This window comes from Pongo abelii, chromosome 7, assembly GCF_028885655.2.
Source record: "Pongo abelii isolate AG06213 chromosome 7, NHGRI_mPonAbe1-v2.0_pri, whole genome shotgun sequence".
NCBI classification, from domain to species: Eukaryota; Metazoa; Chordata; class Mammalia; order Primates; family Hominidae; genus Pongo; species Pongo abelii.
Window position 1 is genome coordinate 78,888,221 of NC_071992.2, and position 15,942 is coordinate 78,904,162.

Here is a 15,942-nt window from a genome sequence, read left to right on the forward strand (position 1 = left end):
AACTGAAACTCTCAGGTATTTCTGTCTGCATTCATTCATTGAATGGGCATTTGTGCAGAGCCCAGACTCTGGAGACAGAAGAATGCTCTGGTGCAAATCACATCCCACCACTTTTTTGTTGTGCACCCGAGAGATATGGCTTAATCTCTTCTAAGCTGTGAAATAGGGATAATAATAGTATCTCTTGATATTTCCTATTGAGATGATTTAATGTGTCTGTACCCATGCATCTTTTAGAATAGTAAACATTCAATAACTATTAACTATTAATTATTGACTAGCTATATCAACGAGGATTTCAACAAGAAACAGATGACACTCACACATTAGCATAATTCAAGGAGAGTTTATTTTCATCTGAATTAATCACAAAGGTGTGTGCAGGGTATAGGGAATTCACAAGGTATGGTTGAGGAACCGAGGGCTAACAGCAGGTGGGCTGTTATTGCCCCTAGTCTTGAGGGATGACAGATGGGAGAAATTACTGAAATACAGAATAGTTACATACAAAAGGAATCCGGAGAGAAGTGACTTTCGGTGAAGGGACACGGTCAGCCTGAGATGACCCCTTATGTAGGAAACCAGGGTAATATTTGCCCTGACCTCATTTGTTTTTCCTTTTTCTCTTGCCAAGCCTCCCCATTGGCTGAACCTAACTATTAGCCTGTGCAGAGCCAGTTGATGCAGTCCACGAGATTCAGCCTTCACAGGCAGAAAGCAAGGTGCAAAAGGAAGAAAAATGGATCTGGAGAATATAGAATACATCTGGCATGGACTACGTGCTAGGCCCTCTTAGAGACAGAGGCAGACAGCATTATGCAGAATGTTGCAAATCCCCACCAGACCTATCTGCCTTCCCCAAGGACCCTTCAGGGAAGCAAATATGTTCCTTTTGTTTACTTTGAAAAGTATCTCTACCAATTTTCCTTAATCCAAGGGACCAGTGGAGCACAGGCACTGGAAATACAGTATCTGTAAAGTATCCAACTAGAGTGCCTTTTTAGAGGCTGGTCTCACACCTAATTATTGACTAGGTATATCAATCAGGATTTCTTCAGGAAATGGATGACGCGACTCAGCATAATTCAAGGACAGTTTATTTTTAAATGAATTAATCACAAAACTGTGTGCAGTGACCCAATAATGCTCCTGGTTAGGCATCACTGGGCTGGGACTGACACATTCTGAGCAAATGGATAATGATAGCCCAGAAGCATCAAAGAAAAATTTGATGAGATTCTAAGCCCCACATAAGATAGAGTGACAATGACAGGGGCTAAAACCTCATCCTCTAGGACAAATCATCCCATGGCTAATCCATGGTTAATGATCAATGATCAATCATGGCTATTGAGCAATGATCACTTCTCCCAGATTGAAATACACTTTTGTCAGATCATCTTCTAAAACCTCAGGCCCAAATACAAACAAGGAGTAAAGAAAGCTAAACAAAACAATCATAAATCAGACAGATTAGTGAATATGTATTTAATAAAAAAGATAAATACCAACACACAGCAATGGCATAACTATAACAACTGAACAAATTTGAAAAATAATTAGAATTCACCATTGTACATATAGAGAGTTTGGGATTTGCTTGCATGTTTGATTTTTGCCTGTGACTTTTTCAAGTGCTAAGGAATAAATGGACTAACATCCAATGAAAAATTGTCTCTAAGCTATTATAAAACAGCACATATACTCCCACCATAAAAGCTCTCAGATTTAAAATACAACAGAAAATGACAACACTGACAATGACAAATCTCCAGCCTTCCTCATTTTCATCCCAGGATGCTCTTGGTGATCACTTCTTTTCTCCCATTGTCTGTTTTTGGCAGCTTCTCTTTCCCTTCTCCTCTCTCTGGGTCTTCATTCAGATTGGCTCCAGGAAACGAAAGGTAAGAAGCGGTCTTATAGTATGCCTCCCTCACCTGTGCGTCATTTTCACATTCTTCCTCAGTGGGAAATGATTGTGCAGTAAGAGCAGGCGGAGACTCCCACCATTGAACTGGCTGGAAGGCTTTGCCTTGTGAAAAAAGTAAAAGGAGAGGGAAAGTAGATCACTTGATAACACACGGAAAAATTTCAAGGATAAAGAACTTGCCATAATCATCCTTATTCCAAGCTTCTTTCTCTGGACTTCCCCAGAAATGATTTATTTTTCTTCTTCATTCCAAATTACCAACAGTTTAGAATTAAAACGACTAAAAAAAATCACTTTTATCCTACCAATACAGGGGAAAATATGACTGGCCCTAACTTTATAAATAATGTCTTTATTTAGATTTACTTTTACTACTTATATTTCTAAATAATCATCATTATGTAGTTATATTTACTGAAGTAGATTATCAAAATGCATAACATAGTCTTTCCATTAACTCTTTCACATTAATGAGTTGCTATTTAGCAAATTACTATTTCCCCACACTAAGAGGAAGGAAGCCAGTGGCCTAAATGATTTTCCAAAGTGCCTATTAATAAACACCCAAGGCATATATTAAAAAGCTAGAACGCAAAGGTTCCTGGGAAGTACATAAGCATGTGGACTGGGATTTTTAGAAATGTGCATTAACACTTTCATGACTATAGCAGATTGCTCAATGAATTCCTCTTCAGGTTTTCCATTACTCCAATTTTTGGTACATGCCTATTTGTGGCAATTTTGTAATGATTTCAACTGAAACAAAGCTTTCCAGTTTCATTGTTTTGTTGGGAAATACTAAATATAAATCCTTTACAATTTTCTATTAAAGGTTTTTTAATTATGTTACTCCATTTTTCATTTTAGTCTGCTGGATGCTATTCAAGACAGAAAGGACTTCTAAAAAATATAGGTGGTAAGCTTTTACCTTTGCTAAGTTCTTGAGCTATTCATGAACCTAATTATTTAAAAAGCATAATCTATTTTATGCAGTTGCTATGAGTCCTTCTTAAATGTTCATAAATTTATGATTTTAAAAAGTTTTTTTATTAAAGAATTTGTGTATAGAATTGGAGATTCACACGCAGTTGTAAGAAATTATAGAGACATCCCATATACGCATTATCCCATTTCCCCCAATGACTACATTCTGCAAAACTATAGCATAGTATACCCAGAAGATTGACACTGACACAATCCAGATACAGAACATTTCCTCACTACAGGGATCCGTCTTGTTGCCCTTTTACAGCCACAGTCCCTTCCCTCTTACCCCTCCTTAGCCCCTGGAAACGTCTCCTCCGTTTGTGTCACTTTGCCTTTCATGAATGTTAGATAACTCAAATCATAGGCTATTTTACCACTGGGGACTGCATTTCTTTTTCATTAAGCACACTCTGTAAAGATTCTTCTAAGCAGATGCCTACTTCAATAGTTCAGTCCTTTTTATAGCTAAATAGTATTCCTTGGTGTAGATGTAGCACAGTTTGTTTACTACTTGCCCACTGAAGGACAACGGGGTTGTTTCCAGTTTAGGGTTATTATGAATAAACTCTACAAAATAAATATTTGTGTACAGCTGTTTGTGTGCACACAAGTCTTCATTTATTGGGTATGAAAGTTCAAGAGTATAATTGTTGGGTCATATGTTGGGTGCATGTTTACTTTTTTAAGAAACTGCCAAACTATTTTCCGATGTGACTCTACTGTTTTATATTCCCACCAGTACCCACCAATAAAATATGAGTAATCCAGTTCCTCTGCATCCTGACCATCATTTGGTGCTGTGACTATTTTTTTATTTTAGTCATTCTGATAGTGTAATGGTATCTATTTGTGGTTTTAATTTGCATCTGCATAATTTCTAATATCTACTAATTACGTATTTTGTATCTGTATACTTTCTTCAGTGAAATGTCTTTTTATATCTTTTGTCCATGTTTTAATTGGATTGTTTGCTTTTTTATTGAAGAAATTGAGAGTTCTTTATATATTCTAGATATTACCCTTTGTCAGATATATGGTTCACAGATATTTTTCTCCCATCATGTAGCTTATCTCTTCATCCTTTTAAAAGGGTATTTTGCAGAGCAAAAGTTTTGAATTTTGATTAAGTATACTTTATCATTTTTTTCCTTTTATGTATTGTGTGCCCTTTGGGTCAAATCTGACAATTTTTTGCCTAGGCCTAGATCCCAACACTTTTCCTTTTTTTTTTTCTAAAAGTTTTACAGTTGTATATTTTACATGTAAATTTGTGATGCATATTGAGTTTTTTATTTTTAATTTTTAGTTATTTTGGGTACATAGTAGGTATATATATTTATGGGGTACATGAGATGTTTTGATATCGGTATGCAATACATAATAATCATATAATGGCATATGGGGTGTCCTTCTCCTGAAGCATTTATGCTTTATATTACAAACAGTTATATTCTTTTAGTTATTTTTAATATATAAATTATCATTGACTGTAGTTACCCTGTTGTGCTATCAAATACTAGGCCCTATTCATTCATGCTATTTTTTTGTACCCATTAACCATCCCCACATCCCCTTCACCACTCCCCGCAACCTCTGACAACACTTCCCAGCCTCTGGTAGTCATCCTGCTACTATTTCCATGAGTTTAATTGTTTTGATTTTTAGATCCCACAAATAAGCGAGAACATACAATGTTTGTCTCTCTGCACCTGGCTTATTTCACTTAACTTAATTATCTCCAGTTCCATTCATGTTTTTGCAAATGCCTGAATCTCATTCTTCTTATGGCTGAATAGTACTCCATTGTATATATGTACCACATTTTTCTTTATCCATTCATCTGTTGGTGGACACTTATATTAAGTTATTTTTGAGTGACATTTTCGTATAAGCTGAGAGAATTCGGTTGAGATTCTTTTTCTTTTAATTTCTCTTTTTGTTTTTCTCTTTCTTTTTTTCTGTCTTATTTTGATGAATGGGCAATTGCTTTAGCACCATTTGCTAAAAAGGATATCCATCCTGCATTAAATTGCTTTTGAACCTTTGTCAAACTCAAAACTTGCACCTTGTCAAAATGGTGAACTTTTAGTTCCTTTGTCAAAACTCATTTGGGGCCTGGTGCGGTGGCTCATGCCTGTAATCCCAGCACTTTGGGAGGCCGAGGCAGGCGGATCACGAGGTCAGGAGATGGAGACCATCCTGGCTAACACGGTGAAACCCCGTCTCTACTAAAAATACAAAAAAAAAAAAAAAAAAAAAATTAGCTGGGTGTGGTGGTGGGACCCCATAGTCCTGGCTAATCAGGAGGCTGAGGCAGGAGAATGGCATGAACTCAGGAGGCAGAGCTTGCAGTGAACCGAGATTGCACCACTGCACTCCAGCCTGAGTGACAGAGCAAGACTCTGTCTCAAATAAATAAATAAATAAATAAATAAATAAAACACTCAGTTGGGCAAATTTGGATGGTGTATTTTTGCTTTATCTCTTCTTTTTCATTAATCTATGTGTCTTTCCCTTTACCAAACCACACAATCTTGATTATTGTAAAGAAATCAAAGAGACTTATTCTCTTCTCCTCCTTCTTCTTCATGAAATTGTTTAGCTATTTAGTTTCTTTGCCCATCTATATCTACAAAAAAATCATTCTGGGATTTTGGTAATGCTAGTGTTAAAGCTGTGTGTTAATTTAAGGGCAAATTGACATCTTTATATGCTAAGTCTTCCAAGCCATAAACACAGTATATCTCTCCATTTAAGTTTTGATTTCTTTAATCACCTTGTCCAGGTGTTCCAGATATAAGTCCCATATGAGCTTTGCCAGATTTATACGTAAGTATTGCATTTACTTTGAGCAGTTTTAACTTGTACTATATTTTAAAATTTTATTTGTGTTTATTGCTAGCATTTAAAAATAAAATTAATTTTTGCTTATCTTGGGTCCTGCCACCTTGCTGAGCTTGCTTCTGAGTTCTAGGAATTTTTTTTGGAAATTCCTGAGGATTTTTCATATAGACAATTATGTCATCTAAAAATAAGAACAGCTTTATTTCTTCCCTTCTTGTCTGCATGCATTTTCTCTGCTTTTCTTACCTTATTGCACAAGCTAAAATTTCCAACACTCTATGGAATAAGAATGATAAGAGCAGATATCCTTGCTTTTCCCCCATTTTTGAGAAAACATTGTTTCTCTCCATTATATGTAAAGTTATCTGTAAGTTTGTAGATATTCTTTATCAATTTGAGGAAATTCCTTTCTATTCCAATTTTTCTCAGAATCTTTAATCATAAGTGAATATTGAGCTTTTCAAATGTTTTTCTCCATTAATTAATATGCTCATTTAATTTTTCAACTTTAGCCTGTAGATATGGTGGGATTATGTTGATGGGTTTTGAACTTCTAACTAACTTTACACCCCTAGGGTAGGAAAAATTAAAAACTGTACTTAGTCATGTTGTATAATTTCTTAATATATTGCTGTATACTATTTTATAATATTTGTTAAGAATTTTTCCACTTATATTAGTCTATAGTTTTCTTTTTTAAAAAGTTCCAGTGCTATTCAAATTATTGATTTCATATGGAGTCAGTTGTGATAGATTGTGTTTATTGTAAAATTGGTCTATGTCATCTAAGTTGTTAAATTTGTGTGTGTGGAGACGTTCTTTGTAATCTCATATTTTTCTTTTAAGCTCTACAGGGCTTATAGCAATACCTTCCATTTTATTTATGTTATTGGTAATTTGTGTCTTATTTCTTTTCCTTGTCGGTTTTCCAAGAGTCATTTTATTGATTTTTAAAAGAACTAGATTTCAGTTTCATTTATTTAATCTATATTTTCAGTTTTAAATTGTATTGATTTCTATAATTTATTATTGCATTTCTTCTGCTTGCTTTGGGTTTATTTCACTCTTCATTTCCCAGGTTCTTGATCTGAATGTTCAGGTTATTGCTTTGAGAGTTGTCGTATTTTCCAATGTATTCATTAAGTGTGATAAATTTCTCTGTCAGCACTCTTTTGGTTGTGTTTTACAAATTTTGATATATTGTATTTTTATTTGCATTCAGTTCTATGTATTTTGTTTTCCTTGAGAGTTTCTCTTTGACCAATACATTATTTAAAATGTGTAGTTTAGTTTGCATGTGCTTGGATATTTTCCTTTTATTTTTCTTATTGATTTCTAATTTGATGCCCTTGGGTTGGAAATTTGTAAAGCTTCACTTGATGGCCCGGGATATGGTTTATTTTCATATAAGTTCTGAGAAAACTTGAAAAGAATGTGCATTCTGCTCCTGTTGGGTGGAGTGTACTATAAATATTGAATAGATCCTATAGGATGGTAGTGCTGATGAGTTCTTCTATATCCTTGCTGATTTCCTGTCTAGCTGTTCTCTTAATTGTTGACAGAGAGGTGTTAAAATCTTTCTACATAATTGTGGATTTGTCTATTCCCCTTTCAATTCTATCAACTTTTGCTTTGCATATTTTGCTACTCTATTGTTGGTATATACATGTTTAAAATTGCGATGTCATCTTGGTAAATTGACCATTTTATCACTATATCACTCTCTCTGTCTCTGGTAATTTTCTTTTTCTGAACTCTACTTCATCTGATAGTAATAAAGCCACCCCTGCTTTTCTTGGATTAATATTTGCATATTTTTGCTGTTTGACCTGCCTATATAATCATATTTGAGGTGAGATTATGATCAATAGCATATATTTGGTAATGTTTTCTTAGCCATTCTTCCAATCTCTGTCTTTTAATTGGTTTATTTAGGTCATTCACGTCTAATATAATTAAGGTTTAAAGCCAACAATTTTCTTTTTCTTTTGCTTTTCTTGTTCTATTTATTTTATTATTTTTCTTTTATTCATTCCTGTGAGTTGCTTGTACATTTATTAAAATTCCATTTTGATTTACTGATAATGTTTTTGAGTGTCTTTTTTATATAGCAACCACTAAATACACAGGTTATTGTTATTATTATAGAGATTTGAATAGAGTATAGAAACCTTAACTCCCTTTACATCCCTTTACCTTGACCCGTATACAATATTATTGTCTTAAATATTTTCTGTATGTGTCCTTAGAAACACAGTGGACAACGTTATAATTTTTGCTTCTACTTTAAAGCATCATTTTGAAAACTCCAGAGAAGAAAACCCATTCAGTTTAGCTATATTTTTGTTTATCATGTTCTTTCTTTCCTCAGATATTCTAAGGTTACTTTGTTAAAAAATCATTTTCCTTATGTTCATAGAACTTCTTTTAGTAATTCTTTTAAGGTAGATCTACAGATAATAGATTCTCTTAGTTTTCCTTCATCCAAGAATGTGTTAATTTTTCATTTATTGCTGAAGGATATTTTTACTGGGTATATAATTCTAGCTTGATAGTTCTGCTTTGTCAACACTTAAAATATATTATACCATTTTATTCTGGCCTCAATGCTTTCTGATGAGTTATCTTCTGTGTCATTCAAATTGTTTTCCACTTATATTTATAAGGTATTTTTTTCTCCAGCTGTTTTCAAAATTTTCCTTGTTTTTAGTTTTCAGAAATGTAAATACTCTGTGTCTTGGAATAAATATTTAGGGTTTTACCCTATTTAGTGTTCATTCAGCTTTTTTGAATCTGTAGGTATATATCTATTGCCAAATTTGGGACTTTGCAACCACTATTCTTTCAATTTCTTTTTCAGTCTCACTCTTCTTCACTTCTTACGGGACTCTGATGATAGGAATGTTATATATTTTGTTATACTCCACAAGTTACTGAGGCTCTGTTTATTTGTTTATTTATTCTTTTGTTTATTTTCTCAACTATTGTCCAGATTAGATAATTTGTATTACTCCATCTTCTGCTTCGTTGATTTCATTGATTCTTTTCTGTCTCCCACATTCTGCTATTGGTGCATCTATTGAGCATTTTATGCCAGTTATTGTATTTTTCAGTTCTCAAATTTCCATTTGGTTCTGCTTTATATTTTCTATGTCTTTGCTGAGGCTTTCTATAACCTTGCTGAGGCTTCTTATTTTTTTCATGTGTTTGAAGCATGTTTGTAATTGCTGATTAAAACATTTGCATCATGGCTGCCTTAAAAGTCTTTGTCAAATCATTCTAATGTCTACCATCTCAGTGTTGACATCTATTGATTGACATTTTTTACACAGTTTGAGATCTTCTTATATCTAAGTATGGAAGTGATTTTCTATTGAATTTTTTATTATACATTTTTGTATTATATGAGACTTTGGATCCTATTTAAAACTTTGTTTAACTGGTCTTCCACGATCTTGCTTTGTTAGGGGAAGGGAAGGGCTATCTCATTAGTGGCACTCAGCTTCTGTTGACTTATGAAATCAACAGAAGAAAGAAGAAATCAATGAAACAGAAGATGGAATGATACAAATTTCTTAATCTGGACAACGTTTGAGAAAATAAACAATAAATATAGGGGGGGTTATTGCTGCTGGGCAAGGGTGAGATTTCCAGCTCCCCATATGGCTTCCACAGACACCACAATGGGGTAGCCTCATTACTGCTTGCTGATATTGAAGGTCCTGACCCCTCACTGAGCTTCTTCTGACAGCACCCCAGCAATGAAGAGGATGGGTATCTCATTATTTCTGAGTGGAGATGGAAGTTCAAGATCCCCATTTTGTTTTGTATGGCATTGGGTAAGGGATTGGTCGGGGGGACTGCTTATTAGCAGATGGATGAAAGTCCTAGCTATCTACTTGGCTTTTTCTGATACCAGCCTGGTAGCAACTGGGGCACCTTGTTACAGCCTCATGAGTGTGGAATTTTAGGCTTCCCACTCAGACCTAGGTGGTATAGTTGGGGGTGGAACCACAGTTTTTTTCTGTTGTGTTTAGCTACAGCAGAATGATTACTGTTTAATAGGGTACTGTTTTGGTAGGTTGCCCCTTTCCTGGTTTTTGGCTATATTTAATAGGCTTTTCTTGGGGCTTTCTTATTTTGTTTTCTTTTATTTTTGGTGTATAAGGGTTAGCATTTCTGAGTTGACAACTTCTTCAGCATCAAGTCTGGAACATGAGGCAAAAGGAAAATGCAGAGAACTTGCCGTAGTGTCATTTCTAGGTCTCATAGTCACTGGATGGTTCCTTCTTTTCTCCATCTTTTAAGGTCCTCATTATTTTTTAAATATATGTGTATATATATATAATGTCCAGGGATTTTAGATTTACTAAGAAGAAATGAATTAAATCATGTCCACTTCATCTTCCCATAATTAGAAGCCTCCAGGCTTCCTCTTCTGGTAGTAATTTTTAAACTTTTTTTTCAAAGGAAATCTCATACAAAAATCATTCTTAAAATGGGGATAAAGCTGAAATTATTTGAAAAAAAAAGATGTTTTGAGCTCCATACCTTGGGCTCCTTAATGCTCTTGCAATGAAGCAAGAGTAAAGGGTGCTGAATTTGGACATTACATAATCCTTTTCTATGACTTATGCAAGGAGAAGACTTCTTTTCTATGACTTATGCAAGGAGAAGAACAATAACTCTGTTGAGGTTCTCTAATGAGCCAAAAATGTGACAGTAGCCACTATCACTCTCCTCTCCTTTGTTACTAACAGGATGCATCCTCCTTCATCATGAAATATAAGGTAATTTTTTATTACTTGATAAGTGAAAATTGTCAAGATTAACAATGGCAGTCTCTTTAGTGAAGAGTATATTCCTCATCCTTTAAATAAATATGTACTGAGTACCTACTGCATGCACGGCATAATGGGCAGTAGGAAGGGCTGGTTATACAATGTGTAAATCACAGTGAAAAATGAAAATGTCAAACTGCTTATTCAAAAAGCAGGGGGAAATGTTATTCAAGGTACTGACACATACAACTATCCTTTTCTTTTACTCTCTTGGCATGTCCTCATTTATTTCATTTGCTATTTAGTGTCATGCTCCCTCAGGCAATGGGATACTCCACTTCTTAAGCATCTCCCCTTCCTACAGGACAACTGCTACAGCTCACAGTGGACAATTCACCCCAATAAATTATAGCTTCTGTTTCAGGGTATGCTTGGTACCTTCTTCAGGTATGGATGAGGAGTTTGGTAGTCATCTGCGAGTGTACTGCTGTGCTCCCAGCCTTAAACTGAGATAGCTGCCACCATGCTTCACTCTAAGACACAGGAGCCCATACATCTAATTCCAACTCTTCCTGCACACAGGCACCTACCATGGGCAGGGGCATCAAGGAGGAGGTTAGATAGTTCCCAGAGTGCCAGGGATGGCGGAGTGGGCAGTCTAGAATGCACATCAGGGAGGCAGGAAGGAGGCAAAATTTTGTGTGAGCTAGGCTCCAACCCTGTGACACATGCTCCATTGTCCCATAAGACTTCATTACAAACACAAATGATTTCAAAGATAAAATTGTTAAGAAATTTTAAGATGACAGTCACAAAGCATTAAACCTCAACCATGGGACCCTTCTTAGGACAAGGCCCTATGTGACTGTACTGTTTCCATGACATAAAGCTGGCCCTGGCACTAGGGACACAATAAGGTAATACCTTGGAATTCTTTGTAAGACTTCAAAGAAACTGGTTAAAAATAAACACTTTGGTCTTTTAAGCGTATATTTTATGTGTTTTGTTAACACACAGTCAAGGAATTTGACTATTTTTTAACTAAATTGTGTTGTTTTGACATTTGGGAGACATTAACACTTTCAAGTGGCTTTGAGATGGGTCCATTGGCTTTCTTTACTTCATCATATCTTGGTATTACAGTAAAGGCACGTATTTTATTCTCATAAATTTCTTAGTGATCCCATTATTATTCTGTAATTATTCCTTCAAGACAGAAACTAAGTTCCATTACTCAATAGGGACTATTTTATTTCATCTACAACAAAGAAGCTAGAGCATATTTACTGTCAATGGTGAACTGAAAATCCTCAAATGGTTCTCATCAACACCTTTATTCATTTTTTTCTCATTTTGTTTTTTAAGTAGATCTCTTTTTTTAACCATCAGTGGAACTCAACATTAATTTTGTGAATTGAATCAGTATGTCCCTCTAAACAAATGGCTGACAGAATTAGATAACTTGGGTTGGCATCAAATATCTCTCTAATTTTCATGTAAAAAATATATTTTTCAAATGATGAGATAAATCACTAAAAGTCAAAATTTTATAGGAGATTGAGATTTGGTCATAAATTCTAATAATCCTTTAAATAATATCAATGGTAATATAATAACTTTAATTGAACCATGTTTATGTGCCAGAAAGTATGTTATAGGATTTATATGTCCTTACCACATTAATGTTTACGTTTAGTCTTTCAATGTTACAAAGTTAGTACTTTTTTTTTCTTTTTTGGTTTTTACTTAGCATAGTGTCCTCAAGGTTCATTCATGTGGTAGCATGTGTCAGGATTTGCTTCCTTTATAAAGCTACATATATTTATTAGACTTTTAATGTATGTTTTATGTTCTGTTCCCTTCCTTCCAACCCCATAGTTTTGTTTTGATTTTTCCAACTTTTATTTTAAGTTCAGAGCTACGTATGCGGGATGTGCAGGTTTGTTACATAGGTGAATGTGTGCCATGGTGGTTTGCCGCACAGATCATCCCGTCACCCAGGTATTAAGCCCAGCATCTACTAGCTATTCTTTCTGATTCTCTCCTTCCTCCCAACCCCTACCCACAAAGTAAGTACTATTGTTTCCATTTTACAGATGAGAAAATGGAGGCACAGCAGAGCTAAATAATTTGTCCTATGCAAGTGAGAGAGGTGCAGTTTCTTTAAGACCCAGGTTTTTTACACTCTATATTGTCTCCCCAGAAATGCCCTTTCTTTGCAAAGAAAGAAATATTTCTATTTTTAAAATTTTAAAATACTATTTTTTACAGATAGATGCTTCTCATAGATGACTGGGTAATCCAAGGCTCATTATTCATTGTGTTGTTTTGTGATGCTTTTGATTATATATTTAGCCATTAAAATATATAAAAACACCTCATATCAAGAATAAAGTTAATTTAAAGGAATATTTGAAAGAATTGGCTTAAGAATAATGAAATTTGACTATAACACTTTTGATAAACAGACGCATATTCTTGAAACTCAGGCATGAAGACTTGGTTACTAAAGAACAAAAAAGATCTATGATAAATGGATTCTCAAAGACATCTTTTGTTACAAACCTCAAAGACAGCATAACAATAAGGCTGCAGGGTAGGTTAATTTAACATTTGCATCACAAAGTTAATTTGGAATTAGCTTATCTTTCTTTCTGTCTTTGTTCCACTGTTTCTATCAACTGTGACTAATTCTGCAACCTCATTTTTTTTTTTTAGACGGCGTTTTGCTCTTGTCGCCCAGGCTGGAGTGCAATGGCGCGATCTCCGCTCACTGCAACCTCATCCTCCTGGATTCAAGCGATTCTCCTGCCTCAGCCTCCGGAGTAGCTGGGATTACAGGCATGTACCACCACACCCAGCTAATTTTTGTATTATTAGTAGAGACGGGGTTTTACCATGTTGGCCAGGCTGGTCTCAAACTCCTGATCTCAGCTGATCCACCCGCCTTTGCCTCCCAAAGTGCTGGGATAACAGGCTTGAGCCACTGCGCATGGCCCAATTCTACAACTTCTATGTGGAACTTAGCTGGAATGTTAGCTTGAATCTCTAGAAATAATAGACGTGGATTACCACACAGTATCATTTTCTTAAGTGATTAGAATATATTTCAGTGTAAATAGAATATATTTACCTATTTATTTAGTACTATGTAGCCTCATAATTCTTCACTATCAAAAAAAGTTTTGAACTAAATATGCTATATTTTAAGGAGTTTACTTATGTTGTTTCTCTTTCTTGTTATTGTTTCCCTCTCTTATGGTTTAAAGAAAATAATAGAAATCTGATAATTTTTATTATCTTTATTTTCTATATTGGGAGACAGTTTATGCTGTGGTTAAGAGTGCAAACTCTGAAGCCAGGCTGCCTGTTTTTGAGTCCCACTTCTGTCTTTATCATTGTGAGGCTTTGAGAAAGTCATTTAAATTCAGTGGGTCTCAGTTTCCTCTTTGTTAGTTTACGTATCTAACAAAGTTAGTTTGTGTAACTAACAAAGTTATTAGTTACAATAACTTTACAATATTAGTTACACAAACTAATATTGCTTTATTTTATATTATTGTTATAGCTGAAGTCAGCTACCAAGGTCATCTAGTCTTATAATTAACCATCAGTAGAGAGACAAGGAAACTAGTTTCAAGTATTTTCATGAACTTAGATTCAGTCAGTCAACAGGTCCATTAGAACTGAAAAATATCACCTCATTCTTAGATAAGATCTTTTTCATTTACTCAGCATTGGTTGATAATTAATGATTTTCAACCTATCTGAGTACCAGATTCTCAATAGGTTTGGGCCCTTCTTCAATTGCCCATACTTTCATGAGTATTTAAATCCTTCTGTATAAAGTATCCTTCCTCCCAAAATGGTTTTGGTTGTTTCACACTCACCCCTCGGGATTCAGCTTTCTGTATGACTACTTTTTTGGAAACCTTCCTTGAGCAAACTTTCAGTCCCCACTTGTTCCAAAACAAGTTTGTATCTTCTCTCAATCCCTTTCTCAGAACCTTGTGTTTAGCCAAATTATCCCACTGGATGTATTTTCTGAATTTCTTATAGGTCTTCCCAAGTTTATTATTAGCTCCTTGGGGCAGAAATTCCATCTTCCATAGGACATTATCAGTGATTTAAAAAAATATACTATTTGCTGGGCTAGGAGTTGAGGCTAGAATGACCCCTGACCACAGTTTCTCTAACCCCACCTTCATTTCTGGGTCCTTACTTCTCTACTTGCTCACTAAAAGTGATAAGGTTACTGCACACACAGGCAGAAAGAAATTTTGTCTTCATTTTTTTATATTTGAGCCAGATCCTTGACTAACATATAGCAGAGTAAACTCCAGGACTGCATGGTTAGTCCAAGATGTATTTAATGCTTTTTTTGCTCATGATCATAGTGTTTTCACATTATTAACTTCCTAAAGTATTTCCCATGAAAGATTATGAGATATTTTGTGAAACAAAAATAGTATCTGACAAGACTAGTGATAGGTTCATTTTTAAAAAAGGGTCCTATCTTTAAATATGATCAGAAAATGCTCTATGACATTGTCCCTTCTTAGACATCACAACGTACTGTTGCATAGGAGAAGATCAGATCCATGAAGATCTGTAGTACAACAAACAAGCAAAATTGTTGACATTGCATGTTTAATCTAGATTTGACTTAAATTATTTGAGCATGGATTCTCAGATGCCGGGTCTCATGGCGCTTGTGGTCTTTAGTTCACATCATTTCTTCACCAAAGCCACAACTGAAACAGGCTGGCAACTGCCAGAATCTACATAGAAGACAATCTGCACTAATCATCTGATGAATAGGTGCTTGTTTTGTTGAGGGTTTTTTTTTTTATGTTCTTTTTTCTCAATTTGTCCTCTAACTTCCAATGACATGGGGCATCATTTTAATTGATCCTCAAAATTCTTAAAGAATACTTTTTACACAAGTGGCACCAAGGAAATATATGATGCTAGAAAGATACTGGAAAGTGCAGTAATTAACCAAGAATATTACAACTCATTTTCTTGAGACTTGGCATACCTTCCTGCAAGCTTTTTATTTATTTATTTACTTTTTAATGAAGTAATTAATTGCAATTCATTTGGGTGTTATGGAGGTTGTAGTCAATTTTTATTACTAATTTTTTTTTGTGTAGTAGTTATTAATGTGTTTTTCATTTATAGCTAGAACAATTGGGAAGACACTCTAGTCCATGTAGCCCTTAGACATTTGAATTTGATAGTGACGTATCAGTACCCTCTTTGCTCAGTGTGTTTGCAGTGCAGTGCAGTTTAAATTTAATTTATTTATAATTTTCCCTTTATATTTTTATTAAACTCTCTACTTATTTTCCCATTCTTCTCTGACCAACAGACGGGCTTACTTCTCCTTTATGTGTT